Source organism: Chrysochloris asiatica, unplaced genomic scaffold (genome assembly GCF_000296735.1).
Source record: "Chrysochloris asiatica unplaced genomic scaffold, ChrAsi1.0 scaffold00057, whole genome shotgun sequence".
Classification (NCBI taxonomy): Eukaryota; Metazoa; Chordata; class Mammalia; order Afrosoricida; family Chrysochloridae; genus Chrysochloris; species Chrysochloris asiatica.
In genome coordinates, this window is record NW_006408575.1 from 12,626,659 (window position 1) to 12,634,239 (window position 7,581).

The 7,581-nt window shown below is 41.2% G+C and overlaps 1 pseudogene; it reads right to left on the reverse strand.

Moving 5' to 3' along the window:
* Positions 1–3,227: 3,227 nt before the first annotated feature.
* Positions 3,228–7,498, reverse strand: LOC102812011 (annotated as a pseudogene).
* Between the last annotated feature and the right edge of the window lie 83 nt (positions 7,499–7,581).

The following is a 7,581-nucleotide window of genomic DNA, read 5'->3' on the forward strand; positions in this document are numbered from 1 at the left end:
CTTGTTTATTGTTGTAATTAGCTTGGTAAATTTTTTCCCATCCTTTAACTTTTAGTGTGTTTTTATCTTTGTGTGTAAGGTGTGTCTCTTGCAGGCAGCATATTGAAGGGTCTTGTTTTCTTATTCATTCTGCCACTCTCCGTCTCTTCACTGGTACAGTCAATCCATTGACATTCAGTGTAATTATTGATAGGTATGAATTAATTGCTGCCATTATGTTAATTTTTGGTAGTACTGTTCGTTCTTTTCTTCTGCATGCCTTCTTGTGTTGAGTTTGTGTTTTTTGTGCTATTTCTTGTTGGTTTGTTCTTAGTTTTCATGTTTGCTTGTTCTGCTTGGAAGTTCATTTTCATGGTAAGTTGTGAATATTTACATTCTTTGGGGGTTACCTTACAGTCTACTACCTTTCTCTCCCTTTAAGAGAATCCATTGTATCCTGTAATTTACCTGGCATCCTCATCACCTGGGTCTCTGTTGCTACATTTGTCCCTTCTTTGACATTGATATAATTTTAATCTTTGGTTGACCTCCCAGCTCCCTTGAGTTCGTTTTTGTAGTCTTGTTCTGTTCTGGACTCTGCTATCCATTGACTGAGTTCCAGGTGGTGTTGTCACACCTGTCAATCTCTGGTTGTTGTCTGTTCTTGTTGGTTTTCAGTCCACAGAACTCCCTTTAGGATGTTTTGAAGTGCTGGATTGGTTTTGATAAAATCTCTCAGATTCTGTTTATCATGAAACGTCTTGATTGCCCCATCATATTTGATTTATAATTTTGCTGGATAGACAATTCTTGGTTGGCAGTTTTTTTCTTGTAGGATTTTGTATATTTCTTTCCATTGCCTTCTTGCTTGCATGGTTTGTTTTGAATAGTCAGAGCTTAATCTGATTTGCTTGCCTATATAAATGACATTTCTCCTCTCCCTGGCCGCTTTTAGTATTCTCTCCTTGTCTTTGGTTTTGGAGAGTTTGATTATTATATGTCTTGGTGACTTTCTTTTGGGGCCTATCCTTCCTGGGGTACATTGGGCTTCTTGAATGTTTATCTTCTCATCTTTCAAGATGTTAGGGAAATTTTCTTCCAGAAGCTCTTCAGCTATCTTCTCTGTGGACTTCTCTGATTCTTCCTGTTCCAGAATGCCAATAATTCTTAAGTTGTTCCTCTTCATGTTATCCAGCATGAATCATAGACTCTTTTCAGATTTTTTTATCCTTTTTTTCTGCTTGCTCTTCTATCTTAGCAGTATTGAGAGATCTGTCTTCCAGCTCACTAGTTCTGGCTTCCATGTCTTCTATTTTGCTCCTTTCCCCTTTCAATGTATTGTCCATTTCTGATATCTTATTATTAATCATCTGGACCTCCTTTTAAAGATTTTGAATAGTTTCCAATGCTATTTCAATCTTATTTGATTGCTCTTGTAGTACTTTCTTGACTTTTTCCTTGTTTTCCTCCACTCCTTTTTGGAGCATTTGAATTTGTTTCCATATCATTCTTCTGAATTCTTTCTCAGGCATATCCAAAACCTTTTCTTCCTCTTCTGGAAAGCCCTTGTTTGTCTCCAGCTCATTTGTCTCAGCTACTCTCTTCTGTTTTTGGACATGTTTTGATATCATTTGTTGTTTCTTGTTCATCATGTCCAATAGTTATTTTATTATTATTATTTTTAATGCTTATGTGGATATTTGTTAGTGATTGTTATTAGGCTTACTGGGTGTCTCCTGGTAAATATGATCAGGAGATAGGCTTCCCTTTTTGCATGTAATGCTTAGCAGGTGTTGTTGGCTCTTGTCTCAGTGGTGGAAGATTATGGGGTATATGGCCATATGGCCATGATTGCTGTCTCTTCTTGGGTAATGTAGGGAGAAAAAGCTCTCATCTCCAGGAAAGATGTGTAATCAAAAGGATCAAAAGCAGAAGTAATATAAATGCAGAGACAAATACCACCACTTTGGAACAGAAATGAAGCTGTGGTCGACTGTCCTGTGCTTTATAGGTAGTGTGTGTGCAAGGTAGAAGCCTCCAGCAGTGGGTGAGGGTGTTTACTCGCTCAGGCCCCTCCTCTAGTCACTACAGTAGAGGGTGTGCAGGTAGACATTGAGAAGTTAATGGGAGAAAGATTGTCCACTATTTTTGTCTCTGAAGGTCAGTTATGTGTCTGCATGTGCACAGTGCAATTCTCGAGATGGTTGGGAGAAAGATTGTCCACTATTTTTGTCTCTGAAGGTCAGTTATGTGTCTGCATGTGCACAGTGCAATTCTCGAGATGGTTGAGTCTTTTTATGGTTGGGGTTTTACAGATTGTATTATAAGGGTCCTGCACATGGAGCTTAGGTAGCGCAGCGGCCACAAACCGCAGGGTCAGCAGCTCAAAACCACCAGCCGCTCTACAGGAGAAATGCGAGGCACTCCACTCCCGCAAAGACCCACAGCCCCAGAAACCCTGCACAGGATCGCCTGGAGTGGGAACCAACTCCAAGGCACACAGCCAACAAGGGTCTAGCACTAATCAATCTTAGGGCTGTATCTCCTGTGGCTGACATCATTAGTGGCCACCAAGCTCTTTCTCTCTGTACTATGGAGAAACTGCAGCGTCAAGGCTGTTTTTTGGGGGTGCACATCCACCCACCTGATGGCATCCTGGCTGAGCGAAGAAGGCATGACAGGAAGGATACGGTAGAAATGTGTAGAGTCTCCTGTGCCTCTTTTCACAAGTGTCTCTGTGCTGCTTTTAGAGCCAGTTCACTGAGCCAGAATGACGGTAGCCCTGCCCCCTAAACTCTGCCAGGGCAGGGTCGCCACAGAAGGAGTCCCCTCTCCCAATTCCTAATTCACAGTATTTTCCTTGATATCATGATTTTTTCACTTGCAGGTGTGGGAAACTGATGTCCTGGACCTTATGGAAGATCAGGAGCTCTGGCCTTGTTCTGTGAGTGCTTCCTGCATGAGATCTTAGTCCCTCTAGCACGGAGACTTCCCTACCTGACTTTCTCCACTACCGTGATACGGGAACCCCCATTAACTTTTTATACAAAACAAGTAATACATCTTAGAATAGGCCCCAACAACCAAATTCTCTCCACCTACATCACTGGTGGAGCTGTGTTCTTTCCGCGATTTCCCTGTTAAGGTCTCTGGTTCCCATGAAACACCTCTTTGAGCCTCACAGGCATCCTCATTGCTCATTTCATACTCCATGTGTGCTTCCCTCTGCAAATATCTGAGAGGGGTGGCTAGTCATAGGGTAACATCTCCTTGTTGATCTTTGGATGAGACTCAGTCCATGATGGCGTGCTGAAGAGGAGCATATGCCAATGTGAAGAGGGCTGTTCCTACAGGAGTGGCTCTGTGTCTTGATTTTCTGTCAGCCTATTGTCCTGCTGAGGCAGCGTGGCCTTGGGTTTCTGATAGTGAGGACTGCCATCAAAGGTTCTTCACAGCTACCGACTTGAGGTCCATCGGGTTGTCAATCTCCAGTGGCTGGTAGACCTTGGCGTGATACTGCTCCATCTGCTGCTGCTTCTTCTTGGTGAGACTGTAGTATAACTCTTCTCCACCTAATACTTCCTGAGACATTTGACAAATTTTTGTAAATCAGCAATAATTTGTTTTAATTTCTTGGCATAGTGTTGTAATGTTCCTTTCGGATAGCATCATGCTTTCTTTTGTCTAGTTTGGGAATGATCTGTGCAAATTCTCAATTTTAGTACATATCAAAAGCCAGATCATCTAAATGGGTAAATGAAGCCAGGTTTCCCTGTATATGTGTCATCCAGAGCAGGCTCCTCAGCACTGTGGCCCAGATAATGGCCACATTCTGTCTAGAAGTAATATAGTTTTCATCACTGATATCTGCAGGGTCTCCAATGATATTATTGAAACCAGAGGGACCTGATTATAGATGTTGTATTTATTGACATGGCTTGGTGAAAATCAGCTTCAGAAACTGCCTGATGGTGTCCATATATGCTGATTTTAGTTTCTAAGCTTTGCAGCCAATCTTTTCATTATCACACAGAAAGACATAACTGAGTCTTGGAAAGCTCTCAGTGTGGTATAATCCGAAATATTCAGGCAAGCTTAGACTAATGTAGAACAAAATTTTACTTGAAATTATATACTGGTGAGTGATTAGCTGCAGCTTTCATATTTGACATTTTCTAGTATTTGAAGAGCAATTTCCTGTGGAAACTGGCAAAATATGTGAGACCTTCATTCACTAACAGTTGGCATGTGGATCATTAGTTCCCTGGCACTGAAGCCATTTTCATGTCCAGATGAACTGATGATGAAATTCTAATTCTGTGGGGTGTTCTGCACAGTTGAGCTGATCAGGGCATAAAGGTTTCTTGGCTGGAATTTTGGGAGTCCCAGTTGGGAGGGAGCAGTGGCATGGGGTGACTGGTGGGGCCCACAGTGGAAAATCAGGTGAAGCTTGCTGTGGGGCAGCACCATATGGTACAGCCCAGCTGTGGCCCTGTGAGATGGGCCTAACAGGTGGCAACAGGTAGACCTCACCTTGTCTTCTGGCCTGGGTGCCCCTTAGTGGACTTCTTGGCACCCAGTGTTCTGTGGTGGACTTTGGGTGCCTCCTCTGATGCCCTGGGCCACCCCAAGCCTCAGAGTTGCAGGCGGTGGCCTCTTCCCATTATCCGGATCTCAGTTATTGCACTCATGACAATTGAGCTTGGCTAGGCTTCAGGGGACCTCTGTCAAGTTTATTCTTTTTAATCACTGTATAGTATTTCTTTTGTGACTATACTACAATTTATTTACATTTCTAGAGTTAAGTTATTCTCTCTCTCTCTTTTGAAAGAATCATTTTGAAATCTTTAAGTACATTTTTGCACTTTAATAATAGCAGACTACGATCAGTTTTCAACCCTTTTCCCCATGAACTCCAGGGAGGCTGCCAACTGTGCTTTTCCCAGATTAGTTCATGGTTCATTTGTTGGTATCACAGAATGTAACATGTCATAGATGGGACCAAAGGTGAGCAAACATATAGTTGGAAGGTTTAGGAAGCCAAGAAGCCTGGATTACTTCTTCCATATAGCACTAAACAGATGTATAGACTCTACCAGTTTTATCTCAACTTCCCTCAACCTCCTCATGTTCACTGGAAAATGTATGTACCTCAGTGATACAGTGCTCAGTGTGATGTCTCGAGAAAATCAGAGATGTTGGAGTGAGAAAGAGAGGGAATGTATGCATGTTGGTATCATTGAATTCACAGCTCCAGTTTCTGACACTCTTTGAATTGGTTGTCTTGTTACTTATTCTTTAATTTTTGAGCAATTCCAGTACTTATTTTTTGCTCGTGTTAGTGTGCTTTAATTGTCTCATACTGTGTTTTTAAAGGATGATTTTAGTAGCAAGAAACCCATTTCTAAAGGGTTTAAAACAATTGAATCATATAACAAGAAGCCCAGAGATGAGGCAATTCTAGGCTTGGTTAATTTTGCCACTCTGTGCTGCTATCAAAGAATCAGGTTTTCCCATCTTTTTACTTTGCCATCTGTTCTAGTTGCCACCGCTCCCTAAACAAACTGTCCTCAAAACATGGTATAAAAATCCCTTATATTATGCTTAGGAATTCTGTGAATTAGGAATTCAGTCAGGGCACAGTGGGGATAGTTTATTTCTGCTCCAAGATTCTGGAACTTCAGTTGGGGTGCCTTGAACAACAGAAGGTGACTTAGATAGTTGGAAGCTCCACTTTGAGAAAGACTCCTTCATTCACATCTCTGAAACCTTGGGAAGCTAGAGGGACGCTAGCTTAAACATCATAACTCAAATGCATCAAGTCTACTTAACCAGGGTTGTCATCCAGGGCATGTAAACATGACTTCTTCAATCTGGTGGTCTCACAGTAGTCAGACTTTCATGACAATGGCTTTCCTTAGAATGATCATCCTGAGAGTGAGTGTTCCAAGAGAACCAGACAAAGGTTTCTTGGTCTTTAATGACTGAGTGCACTTCTGCTTTATTTTATTGGTGGTGGATGTGTGCCATGGAGTCGGGTCTGACTCATCATGATTGTGTATAGGGTTACCGAGGCTGTAAATCTTTATAGGAACAGAAGGCCTCATCTTTCTCCCAAGAAGCAGCTGGTGGACTCAAACTGCTCACCTTGTGATTAGCAGCTGTGTAACTCACTAAGTAACCAGAATGCCTTATCTTATCACTGAAAGTAGGAAAACACTCACCTAGATTCAAGGAGAGGAAATAAAGATCCCATTTCTTGATGTTGGTGTTAAGGGCCTTTGTGTCAGTACTGACTCACAGCGATCTTAATCACAACAGAACAAAACACTGTCTGGTTCTGCATCAACCTCACAATCATTGCTATACCTGAGCCGATTGCTGCTGCCACTGTGGCAATTCATTTCATTTCTATTTTTCTCTGACCCTCGACTTTACCAGGGACTAGTACTTCCTGATAATATGTTCTAAGTATGAGAGAAGTCTGGCCATCCTGGGTTCCAAGGAGCACTCTGGCTGTACTTCATCTAACACAGATTGGTATTTTCAATATTCTCCTCCAATACCAAAACTCAAATGCATCAATTCTTCTATGGTATTCCTTATTCACCGTCAACTTACGCATGCATATGAAGTTTTTGAAAATACCATGACTTGAGTCAGAGACACCATGGTCCTCAAACTGACATCTTTACTCTTGAACATTTGTAAGAGGTCTGATGTGCAGCATATTTGCCTAATGCAATATGTCATTTGATTTCTTGACTGCAGCCTCCATGAGTGTTGATGGCTGATCCAAGCAAAATGAAGTCTTTGATAACTTCAGTCTTTTCTCCAGCTATATGGATGTTGGTCCAGTAGTGAGGATTTTTATTTTCTTTACATTGAGATGCAACCCATGCCAAAAGCTGTGGTCTTTGATCATCAGTAAGTATTTTAAGTCTTCTTTGCTTTCAACAAGCAAGGTTGTATCATCTGCATATCACAGGTTGTTAATGAGTCTTCCTCCAATCCTGATGCCATATATTTTTTCATATAATCCAGATTCTTGGATTATTTGCTCAGCATACAGATTGAATAAATATGGCAAATGAATGCAACCCTGATGCACACCTTTCCTAATTTTCAACTATTTGGTGTTCCCTTATTCTCTTTGAAAACTTCTTCTTGGTCTATGTACAGGTTCCACATGAGCACAATTAAGTGTTCTGGAATACTCATACTTGACAATGTTGTCCATAGCTTTTTTTTTTTTTTTTCAAATGCTCATAAATGTTTATTAATTGTTACTGCTATAGAATAAATTAAAGATGAGGTTGACAGAATGAGAGGGAACTCTCCGGAACATACTGGTACTGGGGAAATTTTGGAAGATGCCCACAAAGGTGTAAGTGCAGAGAAAAATGTCTGGAATTAAACGTCCAAAACTTCTCTCTGTACTCACATCTGGTGTGGGAGGAGACAGTGCTATACGGTGCAAACTATATCTAATAATACTTGTTATCTGTGGAAAGTGCATAGACACCCAGACAGAACTATGCATTAGCTCTATGTCTTGTTCATCAATGAAACTCTATATCTAATCAAGTGCTTGCTACATAG